Source organism: Tachypleus tridentatus, chromosome 13 (assembly GCF_004210375.1).
Source record: "Tachypleus tridentatus isolate NWPU-2018 chromosome 13, ASM421037v1, whole genome shotgun sequence".
Taxonomy (NCBI): domain Eukaryota; kingdom Metazoa; phylum Arthropoda; class Merostomata; order Xiphosura; family Limulidae; genus Tachypleus; species Tachypleus tridentatus.
This window is the reverse complement of record NC_134837.1, coordinates 226198003-226218118: the sequence shown is the minus strand read 5'-3', so window position 1 is coordinate 226218118 and position 20116 is coordinate 226198003. Positions and strand designations below refer to the sequence as shown.

At 31.6% G+C, this 20116-nt stretch overlaps 1 pseudogene across 1 annotated transcript in view; it reads left to right on the top strand.

Annotated features, from left to right (window-relative positions):
- Nucleotides 1-1206: 1206 nt before the first annotated feature.
- The window catches only part of LOC143236473 (sodium/hydrogen exchanger 8-like), a 100487-nt pseudogene continuing 81577 nt past the window's right edge, over nucleotides 1207-20116 (top strand). Inside the window, exons 1-2 of the transcript XR_013019563.1 lie at nucleotides 1207-1473; nucleotides 16758-16893. The product of XR_013019563.1 is annotated as a sodium/hydrogen exchanger 8-like (transcript). The remainder of the gene's footprint in view (nucleotides 1474-16757; nucleotides 16894-20116) is intronic.

Here is a 20116-nt window from a genome sequence, read left to right as displayed (position 1 = left end):
TGCGTTTTTATACTCCTTCAGAGATCTATAATATTCAATACACATTAGATATTAAGTTGCAATATACTCAATTAAACAACAACGAAACTTCAGAAGGTTCTAGTAACATGGCCCAAGGATATAATAATCACCAGTTCAAAACTACTGAAGAAAACAACGTATGGTTCGTAAACATTTACGCAAACAAACTTGCGATAAACTATCGCTTCTAAAAATAATTAAATATAACATCTTTGCAACATAAACCGTCTAAATCATGACATTAGCACTAAATTTAAATAGTAACAGTCATTTATATATAACAATCAACATTGCAACTGTATGGAATTATTTGTAGAAAAGCATCCCAGAAAAATGGTGCTTGCTAACATGTTATTTCAGCAGCGTGTACATATACGTGCATGTTAGCCAATAATTGAAACTTTGTTGCACAAATTTGTTTAAATTAGTAATATAATTTGATAATTAATAGGTATTCATTTTGTAGATATTACAGTGCTTTAGTGCAATAAAACATATGTAATTATGCTAATTTAAATACAATGTTCCATACAGTGTTACAACAAAATGATGATTTATTGACTTTTCATTGGCTATTTGTGGATTTTATGCAAAATTGCCTCCAGATTTAATCTCACAGCACCCATTGGTTGATATATTTTCTGGAGGGCGTGTTATTAGATCTCCAGAGTATTTGTTTGTTTCGCAGAGTGTCTTTTGATGTTTGATCTCACAAATTAGAAAAAAAACTTTAAGCATCATGCGTACGGTCTTGAATGTTAACAATTTTATATTCGTGTCTTTCTGAAAAGTTTTAATCGCACAATATTTTTGAATTTCACTTATAATAAATCACGCGCTTATTTTAAAAATCCGTAGCAGCTTTCGAAATATTTACACGTATGAGCGCTAGTTTTATTATTTAATGTTAATTCCACTTCTAACATTAATCCCTTTATCGTCATAATTATTAAGGTCCGAAATTGACAAAATATCGAACGTTCATTCCAAGAACATATATAATATAATAACTGCTGATGTAAATATTAAAGTAAAACACAATTGCAAATATGTATGTGTTCGATTACTCGTGACGGTCACAGCAGATAGCTCCACGTATCTTTGCTCTTGAACAAGCATATGGAAACCAGCCACTATACTATAAATATACAACTATAATGTAAAATAATTCAAAGTTTCATATCTCGCAATACCTTTAAAATAGGCTTGTATTTTTGTCACACATTTAAAGTATTTTCGATTATTTAACAATATTAAAATAATGACAAATATTTAATACAACATGATAAAATAAGAAAAAAAAAAGTATAGCGGATGATGAGAAAAGTTTTTCATACCAGAAATCTTGCTTTTCATATCTCACAGAATTTAGAAAGAAAGATATTGTTATATCTCGGAGTGATTCTCGCTTTTAATATCGTGATTGTGTCACTAGGATGTGTGAAGTGAAATGTATGTTATTATAAAATAATTTTTTTACGCTTTTGTTATCTTATTTAAAATATACATTTTTATTCGTATTTAGTTAGAAGTTTAGAAGAAAGAGTAAAACGCTTGTTCTCTTTCGATAGTAAAGATCATGCGAAGTAATATGTTATAATTGTTGTTATAACTATAACTAATAGTGATAACATTATAATATACATAGTATTAGTAGTAACAAAATTGTAAACTTGTATGACAGTATAGTACTGTTAATGCTACTAGTGTATACAGGCTAATATGTCGAGGTTTGTAAAAACAGAAAAAAGGTCATTATTTTAGTTTATCTGTGTTTACATATTTAATTTTTAGTAATTAAATTTGTTTGTAGGAGTTGATAGCCGGTTCCCCAACTTGACCTATGGAAAATATTGACTACTGTTATTTACGATAATTTAATGGCATTAAATGTATTGACAAGATTGATATACTTTTTTTTTTTGTTGAATTCTAATGTGGTAAGACAACAGTAAAAGGTGCATCAGTCTTGTCTATACCTTTAATAATATGTTATTTATGGCTTTGTCTGAGAAGGCCATAAACTTAATATTTGGAAAGCTGTTTTATTTCTCCAATAAGGTGATAAATTTGTGCAGCAAATTGTTATTTATAGTAGTCTAATGCTGTAATTTCATGTGAGAGTATGAAAATTGGAAGGGTTTAAATTTAGTCAGTATTCAATGTGATCAGAGTTAAATTTTGTGATTAGCACTCACTATTGGAGATTGTCTGGAAGTCGGGACATTTTTTGATGATCTAAAATGAAAGGCTCCGTAGTATTCCATATGTTATAAATTGACTTGTACTTATTTTTAAGTGATTGTTTTTTTAATATTAAATACCATCTCTGAATTCTCAATTTCCCCCTGAAGAAGAAAGGTCCATCTTTCAAAAGTGTTTGGGTTATAAGTTTTTAATTTGTTTTTATCATTTCACTGGAAATGGAGAATTGCATGTTCATCACTACTTATTTTGGGTGGTGATTGAGTGGTGAAGCATGACTTAACTAAAAATAATATTGCCATATGTTATTAATCTGTTGCATAATAGTGAAAATATTTATGGAAATACACAAGCATTACATACACAGAAGTCACAAAGAATAAGAAATGACAACCAGCTGATGCATTTATTAATGGTATAAAACAATACTACAGATAATATAGAAGAAAAGCAAATAAATTGTGTGATACAGAAGTGTTTTGTATGGTGAACAGTTTGCTTTATACAGAGCAATACATCGAATGTACATGCTGCCATACATTTATCAAGGTTCAATTTTGGAATATTGCCAATTGTCCTGTATTAATACCCTTAAATCATCCAAGTTGTTGGATTTGTTTTTGAACTTTGAGTGTTCATGTATACTTATACTATTTAAAGGATGTTTAGGTCAGGATTTTGTGCAGGCTAAGCTACGGTTATGAGTGTTCTGTTAGTGTATTTACCGTCATATAGGAGGATGAATCTCCACTTGATGAGTCACGTTCGTTAGGCAATGAGCTTGGTATGGCCAGGCTAAGGCACTGCACTTGTAATCTTAGGGTTGCAGGTTCAAATCCCTGTCACACCAAACATGTATGCCCCTTCAGCTGTGGAGGCATTATAATTTGATGGTCAGTCCCACTCTTTGTTGGTAAAAGAGTAGTCCAAGAGTTGGTGATGATGACTAGCTGCCTTCCCTCTAGTTTTACAATGCTAAATTAGGGACAACTAGCACACATAGCTCTTGTGTAGCTTTGCATGAAATTCTAAACAAACCAAACCTAAGGCAACAGTGAGATGTTATCAGTTTGATTTAAATCACCAACACTTTTTGGCAGTGATGCAAGCAAAAATGTCTACTGATCCCTCATAATGTTTCATTTTATATGTTGTATATTAACTATGCCTATAACACTGCTCTTCTCTGTGCAAGTGAAGAATTGTCTTGATATTTGCTGCACACTTCCAGCTTTTCTCATTTCATTGTTTTTGTTATAATGACTTTTAGATTTTTTTTATGCATTTTCAAAAGCAATTTTTCAAGTAGCTATACATCTGTTGAGACCAATTTATACTGATGAATATATTCTTCTTAATGTACCATTTACACAAGTAGTTACAGTATGTTCATTGACAAAACTTGTACTCAGCAGTTGTCTATCCCATAAAGAACATATCTTTAGATATTTAACAATTTTTTTTTTTAGTGGGAGTTGTGATTCATTACTTTATTTCTACATTTTATTCTTTCACATTCCTTGAGATCCTGTTTCTTGCTAGCATTCTCTGAAGTGGTTTAGAATCTCCTGTCAAGAAAGCTAGGGACTGCCATCCTATTATAGATATTTTCTTACTCAATCATTTTCTTGATCTTCCTCATTTCATTATGTCATAATTTGTCACCCTTCATTGAGTGTTTACTCCAGGTCTTTGGATGACGAAGGTGAATATCACAGATGCATACTTTCATGTCACTATTGCCTCAACATTTAGATTTTATCTGCAGGGGCTGAGTTTATCAATCCTTCTCCTTGGTGTTTGTTCTTATGTCTGCACGCTGTGTGTTCTCTTGGGTGATCAGGGCCCTTATTTAACTAACTCATCCTCATGGTTTACAGTTCCATCATTATATTGATGAATTGCTGCTGTTAGATTCCTCTCATCAGACATCTTTTGCAAACACAAAATTGCTCCACTTGATGTGTGGCTTTGGTGGGTTTGTAAGGTTGAATAAATTATTTTTCTTCTTATTTAATACCTTATCCATTTAGGAGTGTTTTTAAACTCCTCTCTCTGTCTTGTCCAGCCTTCTCCATCTTGTTTGTAGGTGATGAAGCTCATTCCTCTCTTTCTCCTACTACTTTGCTTTCAAAGCAAACCATGAAACAGCAGCTACAGCAAAATCACTAACTCCTTTTCAACATTTACTTTTGTGGGAGTTTTTTTTCACAGCTGTAGTAAAACAAGTTTATAGCTTTGGTAGTAGGACCATTCTTCAGGTACCAATGAAGCTGCCTTAATTATGATACACATCTTACAGGAGATATGTTGTGAATAAAGTTTATAACATCTCCACTAATAAACAAATGCAGTTATTGTTGATGCATATTAATATTTACTTCTGATCAAAAATGATATCCACATTGATCAAAAATAAAAATATTCCCAGTGATAAACATAATTAATTGATTGTTTTATTTGAATTGTCTCATTTATAATGATTAGAATGCAGAGTTTGATATGCCCCTGCTGTTCATGATATTTTCAGCCATAAACACAATAATGTCTTTGAAGTTTGATTAGCCCAGAAAACTTAGATTATTGTTCTAAATCTTTATACTAAGCTAACAGTGCAAAATGATCAATATAATAAAAGGTCAATTAGTACATTGTAGAATACTCATTAAAATAAAATTATAAACATAAAAATAAAGTAAGAACTACCACACTGTGTGAAAATTCTACTTAACTCAGAGAGCTTAGTATATTTAAGTTAGTCTTGGATTCATAAACTAAGCTAATAGTAAATTTGCCCCAAAAAGTTAATGTTGATTGCATTTAGATATGCATTGTTTTGGAAGATCTTGTACACTGAGATCCATACTTTTTCAGATTTCTAGATACCTGAGATCCAAACAGATTTAACTGCTATAGCTTATCTCTAGATGTTTAGAATACTGAAGTGAGTAGACTATGTTTTGTCTGGTTCTACATCTAGGTTTTTATAGTACTCTTGTCATGTAGCATTGGTATTTTATGATGATTCTACTCAGTTTTATCTGTTATTTATTACCATATCAAATCATCCTTAGAGATCATGTGCACTTGCAGTTTCTTCATTAAGTGTTTTTATGGATGCATAAAACATTTTCAGAAATCCCTGTATTTAAAATGTTTCTCTTTGTTGTGTACTTTAAATCATTGGTTCCCAAGCTTTCTCAGTACAATAACCACCCCTTTCCCAAGAATATTTTGCATTGTGATTGAGCTCACCACCCAAAAGATTTAGATGCTGAATACCTACTGCCTTCCTGACATACTCTCATGGCCCCAGTTTGGAAACGTCTGTTCTCATGGGCTTACACTGGTGTCTAACAGAGGTCACTGTTGGGTCCTAACAGTAAATGACTCTACATAGTTATATTTAATTACAGATATTGTTATTGATAGTAAGACTGATTCTGTGAGAAAATAGTTTTTAATCACTCTTAGAATCTCACTTTTGGCTCTGTTGTTTAAAATTGTGAACTGTTTTAACCTTCTACTATTTTATTTTATATTTCCAAAGGATGTGGTTAGGTCCTTATACTGTAGCTTAAATAAATAAGCAAGAGACGGACAATTCAGAGATGTGTATTTATCTATCCTTATATTGCCTGATTTGAGTGCATTGCCAAAACTATCACTTATGTGCTTATTACATTTTGATAGACGAATCTTGTTTTAAGATAGTTTTTGATCCAAAATAAGATTGCTTCATGTGAGTAGATCTGATTCACATATGGTGTTAACTTTTTTTTTTGATCATTTATTATTTTCCTAAATAATAACCATCTTCTGGTGTTTGGTTACTTATGTTGCAGGAGAATTGTGATATCTGTATTTGTATGCCTTTCCTTCCCAATAATTTTTAGAAGCATTCTTCTCCAAGTTTGGCACTCCAGATGTCTTAGTGATGATGCTATATTACCAATTTCAGATGGGTCTCTTTCTCACTTCAACTCTGTATGTATAAGAATGTGTTGTTCTTCCATTTTGGAATCATTTTCTGTGGTAATTGTACACCTTCATTTTCTACCTACATAGTTGTGCCTGCTTCATCTTTCTAATTGGCTTTTGTTTACTCTTTGTCTGACATGTCAGGTTTGTTCTGTTAAGTGATTGGTCATATTTTGCAGTTGCATTCATTTTTTGTACCATCTGAGCTCTGATTTCTCACTACCCAAATCTTCTAACATAAAAACTAAGTTGATACAATTTCAAACCACTTAGACTATAGATAGATAAAATAAAGCATCTGAGATTTGAACATTTTTCTTTATCTGTTTTCTGAGGTACAAATAAATATATCAAACTCACCAGAGAAGCCACTCTCATCTCTCTCTTAAGTTTGGAGATTGTTTGCTAATCATCTTTACATGATTCTTGAACTTGGACCTGTTTGACCAATAGAAGATTTCCTGCAAAATAAATCTTAAAAGTTGTTGTGTAGTTTTTTATTATAAACTGTTAATCAGCAAAATTATTTGTTTTGTGATGGTGGTATTTTTCTGCTGTGAACCATAAAGAAATTTTTTAAACCCGTTTATAGTTTATTTAGAAAACTACATGAATTTTGTTCTAGTGAATGATATATATGAACTGTGTTTTTGACACCCACATTCATAAGGCTCAATGATAATTAAGAATAATTTCTTCAATTTAAACATAAATACAAACAAACTTGAATAGTTATTAGTATTACATATCTTCATTTTTATGTACATATTTTGTTTTATAAGTTCAATGGAAGATAAAAGTGAGAAATTCTTAGTTTAGTGTAAAAAACACTCTGCAAAGATACTAAAATTTGATAAGCTTCAGCACATTTATAACATGAAACTTCACAATCATGTACTGTTTCCATTAAAAATACAGGCAAGGAATGGTGGACTATTACTGTGATTTTGTGTATAATATGAGCCAGTTATGACAAAGAAGAGCAATAGTTATAAATTAAAAACATAATAGTTGAAACTTTTAGGTGATTTTGAACTTTCTGATCAATACTTCAGTCAATTCAGAGGAAAAATTGTATTATATAGTTTATTTAATACTTTTAAACTTTTAATTTTACTGTGCCTTTGTACCAATAACTTTTGTATAAGAATATACATTGTGACCTGAAGATAATGTACATTATCATACACTTAAAAACAAGACTGAATATGCAGGAGTATCTGATAGAACCAGCAATCCATTAATTAAACTCAGTCACTTAACTGTTTTTTCACATGATGAAACCACAACATTTTATATAATAATTTTTCTGTTGTTATTATCTTAGGGCAGTGATGGCAAACCTATGGCATGCAAAAAAATGTTGATGTCATCTGGCATGCAGTGCCGCCTCTTGATTCTTTAAATGTTGATCCATAATAAATAAATATTTATATTATGATTATCATTATTGTCAAATGCAGCAGCAAATGACTTTTTACAATCCAGGAGCAGTGAGAAATATTCACAAGAGATGTCTCACACCTTTTGATGCACCAGCTTTGCAATTGTGGGAACCTGTGATATTGGGTGACACGTTTTGAATTCCTTGCAAACCCAGTGTGCACATCAGTATTTGAGTAAAAGTAGAAGTAAACTGTTGGTGTTGGCTTCACTCTGTTTATATTTTTCTTCTGTTGTTTTTGAGTGAATACTGGATATTTAATGATAGTAATGGTAAATATGCATTAATTTTTTTGCAGTAAATATATGAATTATATTGTTAAAATTATGTTATTTGGTGTGGCATGCATATATTTTTGATCAGTCAGTTAATTATAGATTTATTTTGATATTAATGACCTAAATTTTCACCATCTGTTATGTTACTGTAAGTTAAATTATATTGAAGTTAGTTGGTGAGATATTTTTAAATTGTATTTACCCTTTTCAGCTTGTCAGAATATCAACTCAACCAGCAAAGAAACAAAAATATTCAAATGACAGGAGCACCAGCAGAAATTTTCAAGAATTGTGGACTGATAGATTTGGCATGATCAAAAAGGTTGATAAAGCATTATGCATCTTATGTTCTGAAATAATGGTGTGCAGGGTTTCCTCTGTAAAGCTGTTCATGAATGGCTGTGTGATAAGAGTGAGCAAAAACAGAAAGAACACATTTCTTGAGAAATCAGCAGCAATAACATGCACTCAAATGTTTTGATGAAATTTGTTTCAGGTAGTTTTAACTTAGTTGTTGCTAGGTTTGAGATTTCAAAGATTATTGCTCAACATGGAAAACCACTTAGTGATGGGGAGTATATTAAAGAATCATGGCTAGAATGTGCTCCTTTACTTTTTGATGGTTTTCCAGAAAAATACAAAATTATTCAGCACATCAAGGAATTGCCAGTGAGTAGAAACACAGGAAAAGATAGAATATTAAAGATGGAATCTAACGTAGCAGAACAGCTAAAAAAAAAAAGGTGGCTTTGTGTGCAAAAGCTTGTCTTAAGGAGCTTGAAAAAGTGATGGACATTGTAACTGAGGTAGTTAATTTTATTTCTGCACGTACTTTGAAAAAAGACAGGTTCAAAATTTACTGAGAGAGAAATTTATTGTACACAGGACTACTTATGTACGACATTGTTTATTGGCTGAGTAAAGGTTCTGTTCTTAAACGATTTTTTGAGTGTTTGGATGAAATTTGTCTGTTTTTGACGAGTGAAACCTTTTCTTGTCAAGAATTATCTAATGCTGTGCGGATTTGTATATTGATGTTTTTTACAGATTTCTCCTCACATTTAAATAACTTGAACACCAAATTGCAGGGATTTGGTAAAACATTTGATGTCCTATCTGATAACATAAAAGCTTATGAAATCAAACTGAAAAATTTTCAATGTAATGTTTACAAATGACACTTTTAAATATTTTTCAAACCTAAAGAAATGTGACATATCTTGAAATTCATGAAAAAATATACATTTAGAGCTTGCAAATGCAATTTTCAAGCATCATTAATTCAAATTGTGAACAATTTTCTTTATGATTTAATAAGTTCAGGTTATCTGAAGAAACTGCAAAATTCATAAAGTATGCAGACAGTGTAACGTTAGATAAACTGAATTTGGAAATGTTGCAGTGGATTGACTTGGATAATTTTGAGAATAAACTAATTGATTTACAAAGCAGCTCAATTTATAGTCAAACATTTGTCGACTTAAGAGCTGAACTAGAAAATATTGGAAGAGATTCGTTAGTGACTGGAATAATGAAGAAAATCAGGTTTTGGAATTCTATTCCTCAAACTTTTGAATGTCTGAAAAATGATTGCAATGACAGTATTAACAGTATTTTCATCAACGTATTTGTGTCATTATTTTCAATGATGAACTTTGTAAAGTGTAATTATAAGAATAAACTTGTCGATGAAACAAGTGCTGTATGTATAGATCATAAAACAATAAATACAAGCCTAATATACAATTTGTCATCATTGGTGCAGCAGCAAAAGTCTTGCTAAGAGTAAAATATGATTATTTTGTTTTCTTGGTTTTCAAAAAGAAAATTTATGTTACATAATATGAACCAAAGCTTGTCATTTCACAAAATGTTTCTGTTAATAGTAAAATAATGAATAAATGTAAATAAGCAAGAGGACTCCTTCTTTATTCTTAAAAAAGTCCATTATTATTGTCAGTAATTCATTAATTTTACTTCTTGTGAATTACTGTAGTTATTAATAACATGTAACTTCTAAAGCTGTTTCATTTAAAATAATTCAGAAAAATAATAAACGATAATCTGCTGCTAAAAATTACCATGGGCACGTGAGAAAATTGTTTAGGTTATCCCCAGTTTGGGCACACACACTCAGGAAGGTTTGCCATCTCTGTCTTAGGATCTTCAAATTTTGACCTCTGCATGAAAATATCTTATTTATATAAAGAGATCATAACAGCTTATAAAGGCTTCCAAACATCATTAGACCTAAAGTTGTTGTAGGTAGTTTCATTTAACACACAGCCATTTTTTAAGATTGGTTATGAGAACTTGATGTTCATGCATTGTTATTTTGATACTTTCAAAACATTATATTATCTTCCATGATGACAAAAAAACCCACTTGTAGAGAAAAATATAAATGTAAAGACAGCTGGTATAGGTAGAGAAAACTCTATGTAGAGGAGCGAAGGTCGAAACATTCTATGCTCCTCTACATAGAGCTTTCTATACCTATACCAGCCATTTTTACATATACATATTATATAATCTGTTTTTCTTGCCATCTGCTGTTTAATACAATTTTCATTTAAGTTAGCTACTGAAATTAATATAGTAATACTTAATAATTATAATAGCTTTTTCAGAATTCACTGAAGATGAAATAAGTATATTACAAAATATTTGAATATTTTGGAAATTATTTTTTCTCTTATCAACTGTCATCATCTTTACCACTAGTTTTCCTCCCTTCATGAATCCATTTCCAGTGTTTTTCCTTAGATGATAAATGAAGCATCCTTGCAATTTTTTCCCACAGAAGCATAGTGATGATGAACTTGTGGATAGATTCTGTTGAGTATTTACTTCAGAAGACAATGTTGGAATAAAATACAAAGTAATTAGAGGGATTTTGCAGTTTAGTTGTTTAAAAATATTTATCTCAAGTTTTAATGACTTTCATTCAGTAGTATGAATGAATTTGTTCATATTATAACATAAGGTAGTATAATAATTATGGAATTTATCTGACCATAACTGTTCAGAAATTTGACTATGTTTGGTTTAAAGCATTTAACCAGAAGGAAGCTTTATGCTACTGAATGACATTCTGTCCCGGTATATACTGAATAGGGTACTAATTACACACAAATAATATACAATAATAACAAAAGATTAAAATAAATATATGTGCATGATATTCTGCTATTTTTAAATTACAGTAAAACCTGTCTAAGGCAGAATCACATGGGACTGAGTAAAATTTCCGACTTCGATAGTGAACATGCCTTTCCTTAATTATATATAATTTTTGAGCAGAACGTTATACTTGCTTGATCCAAGGGAAGTAAGACGTTTGTGAATAAAGTTATTATACTGTTTATGCTATGTTTATTAGAATAAGAACAAAAATAGACATTCGAAATATGCATAAGTACACAAAATCTTGATCACATTTATTTGAAGAAATTGTCTAATTTCAACTGTTTCATTTTTTTAATGGGCTTTCTCATGCGGTTAAAAGAAAATGTGGCCCGGCATGGCCAAGCGTGTAAGGCACGCGACTCGTAATCCGAGGGTCGCGGGTTCGCGCCCGCGTCTCGCTAAACATGCTCGCCCTCCCAGCCGTGGGGCGTTATAATGTGACGGTCAATCCCACTTTTCGTTGGTAAAAGAGTAGCCCAAGAGTTGGCGGTGGGTGGTGATGACTAGCTGCCTTCCCTCTAGTTTTACACTGCTAAATTAGGGACGGCTAGCACAGATAGCCCTCGAGTAGCTTTGTGCGAAATTCCAAAACAAACAAACAAACAAAAAGAAAATGTCAATTCTACGGTTTTTTTCATGAAGTTCATTTTCCGCCTTTATTTTTGCATACAATTTGATAGTGTTAATATAACTTAACACTTGCGATGAAGTAGGAATTTCTATTTTCTCACTATCTTTTCCATTTTGTTCATCTTCTGAATATCTCACACTGTTACCATCTTGCAATTCTTTTATAGATTTTAAATTGATTTTATCAGGTTCTGCTAAAAGATTCTTGTCAACTTTCAGAAAACTTTCCACATTTGCAGAATCATCTGCATCAATCTTCTCAATCAGTTTGGATTTCACTAGAATTGTCAAAACAAACAACTTTTCCATAATCTCTGCCATTATCAAGAATAAATCCACAGTTTCAAAATCACTTTATTATGCATTCATCTTTTATGCATTTGACTTCAAAATGCAGTTGCATCTGACATATCAGTTTTCATGATTATTTCAGATGATCTCTTACAGTTGTCCATGTTTGCAATAATATGCTGAAGCATCAGATTTCTGTATTTCAGTTTTATGCATTGTATAATTCCATTATCTAATGGTTGTAGAACTGATGTTGTTCATGGAGGTAGAAGGACTAAAGGGACATTTTAAAGTTGAACTTTTGAGTGACAAGTTGCATTATCTAGGAAAAATAGAATACTCCTATTTTCTTGTTCCTTTGTTTTGTTTAATTTGTTCAAAAATTCTTCGAATATAGCACTTGTCATCCACGCTTTATTATTCTCTTTCCATTCTACATTAAGTTGATTCTTCCTTACATTTTTGAAATAGCACGGATTTTCACTTTTATCTATTACTCATGGTAAATTTTCTCTAAATTTTAAAATTAGGGAAGATAGGAATTTATTTTTTTGTGAGAATTATTTAAAGAGTAGAATTTTGCACTTAAAAGACAAATATATTTCTACAAATCATGAATCTAACTGCAAAAATAATAATGGCAGAAAAAAGACAATATATTTAACCAATACTTACTGTAACAAAATCTCCAAGAATTTATTAATATTTAAAGAAATTAGTAATTAAATAAGAAGTTAATATTTAATCAAAAAACATTTTTTTCCACTCTACTCAGGTTCTAATCCTATTTGATAGATGAGATAGTGAAAGATATTTTTCTGTTTGTGTTATGCAGGTTCCATCATATAGAGGGCCTTTTAGAACAGAAATTTTAAGGTAGTGCTACAAATTTTTAATATTTCTGGCTTTGTACAGGTTTCTGCATTATGCAGTTTTTGCTTAGACAGGTTTTATTGTATAAAGGTATTTAGAAACAAATGCAGTACTTGTAAAATAGTAGTAAGATTACTGTGTTAGTCTAAATATTGCATAAACAGAAATTGTCAAAATATGTCTTTTTTTTTAAAGTCCTTTTACATATTTAATGCACATCTCCTGTTCTGAATTATCTTTTGTAATAAAATGAATTCCTAATTACTAATCTCATATTTTTTGGATTAGAATAAAAACATAATTTCTTTAATATGTATTTGTTTATTGTGAACCAAATTAGCTGCTACAAGATTTAATCTTAAAAAGAATCTGTTATCTAATGTGGATGATGTGTTAAAATTACTTTTTAATTTTAATGAAATTGGGTTTGTAGGCAATAACATCAATGAAAAACACATTTTCTATGCACCTGATTGTTATTGATGATTTGTGTAGTAGTAGTTTTTTATCTTGCTACTAGGGACTTCTGGTGTTTTATGAATCTATGTGAAATTCTGATCTATTCACTAGTAAGCTTATATGTGATTTCAAATTTTTCCTTAATTTTCTGATGGAGTACCCTACCTCCTCCCATATAATTACTTTTCTTGAATTGTGCTACTCTCTATATGTGCAGTTTTTCCCTTGCTTTTAGCTTTTGTGATCTTACCTTCTCTGACATAATTTCCCATGGTTTAGTTGTGCTGTAGCATGCAAATGAACGTGTTGGTATACACCATCAATTGGTGTGGTGTGCAATACACTTTTCTAATATAGCTTGCTCACTCTATTCTGCTGTCATCACTTTATTTGGCATTCCAAAGTGCAGTCCTGCTCAATTTTTACTCTGCACTTATAATTCTCATGTGTAGTTTCATTTAATTCTACGTGTTTTGATAAATTGTTGTTTGTCATCATTTATTTGCTGCTTCCATAGTATTTATTGAATATTTTTATTTTTCACATCTATATAATGAACTCTTTAATGTTACTGCAAATAATTTTGTTATGGATCCAGCCACTACTGACCCACAACTACTTACTAATTTTGTGGCTTTGTTTCATACTTTATGCAGAGAATGTTTTGATCATGATGCATCCAGAGTTGTAAAATATCTTGTGGCCTAAGACTTCTCTGGAACCTTGGCCAGATTTTCCACTTCTTTGGGAAACTAATTCTGACATACAGGATTTGAACAGCCTTTTCCCACCTCTAGCTTTTGCAATGCTCTCCCTGTGTATTTCCCTTATCCTTTGTTTTGGGCATGATGTCTCTTAACCTTGTGTCTTATGATTTCTCCCCCCTCACCCTTCTTTCTGCACAACCATTATTTATTTTTCTCTTCTCCTGATATTCGTGTTCATACTGAACAATTTCTTATCCAATTACATTTGGGTGCTAGCGTGCCTCAACCTCTACATTTGTGTGACTCCTATGCCTTTGCTTACCATAGGTCAAAATTTCAATTAAATTCTTAGACTTCAAAAACTCTAGGCAAGAGGCTCCTTCTTAGGTTTTTTTTTCCCAGCTCAGTTTTCATGTCTTCTCACTCCTACCACAATCCTCCATTATGTTTCTTCCATTCACCTTTTTTTTGAGACTATCAACCATTCCACTGACAGGTTTTTGGTAGATACATGTAATCCTTTTGTTTTTATAGTTTGCACGCTTATCCTTATCAGCTTCTCCTATTTTACATGGCTTCTTTGTTGTTGGGATCTCCTTGATAGGGATGCTTTCTTGTCTCATGAGTATCTAAGTGCTACCTGTTTTTGAGAATTCTATCTGTCACTTTATTATGAAAGTCTGTTTTTGTGGTTCTTTCTGATACTTTGCAATCCCTGGTGGAGGCTGCAGGTCAACATTATTTTTCTTTGGGTTTTCATTTTTGCAAAACTTTTCCTACCATTGTTTTCATGTCTCATTTCCCTTCATTTCTGGAGTTAATTTTTATGCTATGGTTTCTCACCTTCCTCACATAGTATCTTCCCCCTTTCCAATTTTTTTACTTGGTTCTTTGACAATGGTTTATCAGTTTTCACAGTTGTAGGTTATAGGGTGGCTTTGTCTGAAGTTTTTTTCTTTGTTTATCACCTTTACAAATGGTTTTACCAGCTTATTAATCTTACTTGTGTGTAATTGTCCTCACATGAGATACATGATCTCACCTCTTCCCTGGCTACTCACTTCTGTCATGGTAAAAAAATATTGTGCAGGTTAGCATGTGGATTAAACATTTGTAGTCCACTACCTTCATCATATGGCCAATTTTCTTCTCATCTGACTGTCATTTGCTGTCCACTATCATTCTGCATACATTATTTTGACTATAAGGATACGTTTTGTTTTGCTTCTTCCCTTTCCAGTGTGGGCCCGCTAGTGCAGCGGTATGTCTCCGGATTTACAACACTAAAATCAGGGGTTCGATTCCCCTCGGTGGGCTGAGCAGATAGCCCTTTGTGGCTTTGCTATATGAAAAAAATGCACACACCCTTTCCAGTGGCCCCTTTTTCTTTATTGGATCCCTCTCTGTGGAAAGTGGTGCCTGTCCAGATATACTTAAATGTAAATTCACACTATATTACTACAGGTTTACAATGCTTACTGAAGAAGTGGGATATTACATGAGACCTCTGAAGTTTGCCTTTTGGTTTCATGCTTCATAAATACAACCCAAATCAGACCTCACCAGTTTATGGACTATCATGAGTAAAGCAGAGTTAGGATTGCTGCCTTTCTCTTTGGTGCTAGTTGAATACACTGAGATTAGCCCACTTTTCAAAATAGGGTTTTTGTGGTCACTCATTGCATTGTCTTACACTATTGTAATCTCATTACTTACCAATTACAAGTATTTTTAATAGCATAAAACATTCAATTTAACTAATGTTGTTGATATGCTGTAAAGAATATGATGTATTTGACTGTATTTGCTCAGTAAGTTGATAAAAAGTCAAGGCTGCATCATGATGTTGGTTGTTGAGTCAAAATATTTTTTTCGTAGAATTGTTTTTGCAAAATTAGGATGCATTTTCTACGATGTAGCATCTTACAAGACATAAAATATGGTATTATGTGAATGGAGATGTGTATTAGAAATACATTTTTAGTATAGGAAAATATTAATGTTGTAGGTAGTAGAAAGGTTCAGTACTGTAAAATCACCATGAATATAATGGTAACTTTCTATTCTCATAACTGCATTGCTATGGCATGGTTAATTGTCAGAAAAAGGCTATTAATTTTCTCATCAGCTCTGTTGGTAGTCTTCATTTGCAGGTAAACTTTCAGGGTAAAAATTCTAATGCTCTAATTCTTCCTAACTCTGTTTCAGTGAACAAAAAAAACAAATGTCAAACTTATCCACTTAAGATCATATTTAGATGGTGCTCATTGAGGTCTGAATTCTGGATTGCAGTGACTTGGAATTGTATGTACTATATGATATAAAACATGTTTCTTATGAATTATAAATACTTTATTTAAAGTATATTATTTAGTTACATATACAATAGTTGAATTACATAATTATTTAGCTGTTGTTAGGTTTTAGCTGACATTATTTGAGGAAGGTTGAAAGAAAGACAGTAAATGATGGTAGTCTAGTTATAAATTTAAATGTTTTGAACAAAGAATCAAACTTGGATGTTATAAGTTGTAAGGCAAAGCATTTATACAAGCTTCAAGTACAAAATTGTGTATACTTGTATAAAAACTTTTTCTGACGAAAGACAAAAATAAACTTTATTGTATGTAAGCTTCAAAGTTAAATATGTAATAAATAGTATATTACTTTTCTTTATAGGCAAAGATATAGATATGAAGTGGATTTTTGTTATTTGGTTATTGGTACCTCTGGTTATTCTGGGGGAACAAGATCTTGTAGCACAAGAAGAGAGAGGGCATCATAATGAAAGTGTGGTAATGCCTCAAAGTAATATGTAAGTGTTGAAATATATTCTGAAAAATTCAGCTTTGCTGGGTTAATTTCTCCAGTATTTTAATGTACAATAAGTTCACATAACAAAATACCATCTAATGATAATCATAAATAATCATAACATTGAATTCATTTGTATCTTTATGATGTGATAGTCCATAGTGGGATGAACAATTTAAGATTCATGGTACACTTAGCTGAGATCTCTCCTCACTTATGGTTATCCAAATGCAAGTAGAAATACCACATCAATATATTACAGTTCTTTAGATAACAGTTGCACAAAATTCAGTCAAAGCAGTTAATTTCTTATATTGACATGAACATCTGGTTATAACATTTCCTGACATTTCTACTGAACTTTTATGATCTTTGAAATTTTTATAATGTTAATTTTATGAGTTCTGCAATAGCTTCAATAAGTAATAAACTTATAGTATTCATATAAAATGTATATTATCTCACATTAACCTTTTATTATGATATTTTTATTATAGTGATACGTAACTGATATTTAATATAATGCACAAAAACTATACATAGACCTTGTTAGTACATTAATTACTTGGTTAAGTCAGTTGTGAATAACATGAGCAATTACTCATTTGATCTGATGGCTTTACTGACAGTTGTTTACAAGTGTAAGTTTAGTAATATTTTATTTATACAATAGTTATGTCAAATCCTTTACCTCAAATGGTAAAAATTTAAGATTTTAAGTGTAATATAATTGTTTGTTTTTGTGTAAGTTTCTAAAATGTTTCATGACTTTAAATGTTAGTTTGTAAAAGGCAGTGACAAAATTCCATATGATTAATTATTTCTTCACAGTTACAGCTATTCTTGATTTTACTGCTCTCTCTAGTAAGCAAATTTTCATTTGCCACTAGCCTTGGAAATCACACCCAAGTCTTCATATCTACCATATTGTTCAGCTAAGAATGCTTCAATCCTCCACCAATAGAAGTGACCTCCTCCACTCTTCCTTTACTGTACTAACACATTCTCAACCTGTTGAAGCACCTAGACCATTTTCAGACTTGATATCAAGGTATTTTGTGTTTTGTTTTTGTCACATGTATAAATTGTTTCCTCTCCTTCTTTGTTAACTGCAAGACTTAGTTCTGAGTTTTGTTTTTTACCTTTTGTGTGATATTGGGCTTCATGTCAAATGTTTTGCAGATCAATTACATGTAGGGTTAGTATTCTGTGCTCCTACATACTGCACAGACTTGTACATTTGCATATCCTTGTTAGCAAACTCATGGGCCATTCTAGTTTTGTCAGTAGGACTCTCCCTCTTTCTTTCCTATCTCCTGTCCTAGTTCCCCCCCCTCTAAATATCTCGTTTTCTACCAGTGTCTTACAGAAGTGGTTTAAAATCTTCACATCAAGGCTGCCATTGAAACAGGTTTCTGCTTTATGTTCAGGATTTTATTCCTGATATTTTATTTCCAAAGAAGGCCAGGTATTGGCATCCTTTTTTTTGATCTCTCCCATTGGAATCACTGCCTCAAAATGCCTTGGTTTGCCATGGAATCCTACCTGTTTCCCAGATGAGACTTTCTTCCAGGGCTTTGGATGATGAGATTTGATGTATCTGACACTTATCTTCACATTCCTGTTGCTCAGACTTCATGTTGTTGTATACATTTTGTCCAAGAGTATCATGTTTATCATTTTCTACTTTTTTGTTTTTGGCTGGTGTTGGCACCCTATGCTTTCTGTCAAGTGGTTCAATCTTTGCATGATTCCTATACTTTTGCAAACTCAATTTCCATTGTTATATGTATGGTTGGCTTCTTTTGTGTCTGTCCTTCACATATTCTTTCTCATACACCCAACTTCTCAGAGAAACTGCTTGGATGGATTGGTTTATTAAGATGGAGAAGTTTATTATCTACCCTGCTCAATATCTTGTTCATCTGGGGTTGGTTTTCAACTCTCATATTAGTTTATCCCAGCCTTCTTTTAGTCTGTGACCCATGGAATTTTGTAGTTCAGAGGGCAGTATCAACACTTTCTGCCCCTGTATGGAAGGTTCTGTACCTCAGAATGGCTGATATGGATATTAACACTTTTATTGATAAGCAGAGAAAATGTTTGGATCTTCCTAGGTCATCTTCAGGTAAACCTAGAAGTTATCAGAAGTTAATATCTTCCTACGCTGAAAATATATTTTCAATAGATGCTTACCTTCCATTTTCCCTATTTTCAGTGTCAATTTATGTTGCTGATATGAAATGAAGATTGAGTTCAACTGGTGGAGGACTGCATGCTTTCTTTCTTAAATATAGATGAACCACATAGTACACACATGGAATTAATTGGTGATTCAAGGCTAGTGGCAAGTGAAAATTTACATACTAGAAGACAGTTACATTGAGAATAGATTAAACTGTGAAAAGAAGTAATTATCCACTGGTAATATGTTTTCAGTGTCGGAACATCTTAACGTTACGACTGGTTAACTTTTATATCAAGTAATATGGATAAAACAATGAGAACTTGCAAAAAAAAAAATTCTATGAATTATTACAATAAGTTTCTTATGTGATTGTATACAATAATTCTTTTACCACTTGAAAGAAACCAATTTTATTATAACATTAGTGAAAAAACAAAATAGTTCTTATACTACTTTTTATTCATTTGAAAAACTTAAGCTTTTTTTAATGTCTTCCAAATAGGTAAAAAAATTAAAACTTCACTTTTTTTGTTGGTGTGGAATTTTACTGCCACTGATTTTTATTGGTATTTATAAAAAGTGTGTATTTTTCTTCATAAAAGCATTGATATGATAATGAATTCCAACTTTATGGATCTTGTTTATTCTTAATTTGTGGTTTAGTGTTCCTTTTGTTTTTTTTCTTTGTCTGTGTGTTACAATTACAAATGATCAGATATAGAGCTAGGTGATTAGTGGAATTTGCTAATCCAGTTAATCAATAGGCCTGTCATTTATTTAATTGATTAGGACACTGTTACTCGAACCAGAGTACATTTTTTTTTTTTTGTATGAGCAAAAAAAAAAGTTAAAAACAATAAATTTGCATTTTAACACAAGTTACTGTAGAGTTGATGATAGATGCTGCTGGCCTGTTGTATTTCCTCTAGCTAGTAGTTCAAAATTATTGAAAGTGTCAGATAGCTTTAATAGCTATGCCATAACAAAGAAAAGGCAAGTTTGGTAACAATGGGAATCAGATTCAAGACCTCAAAAT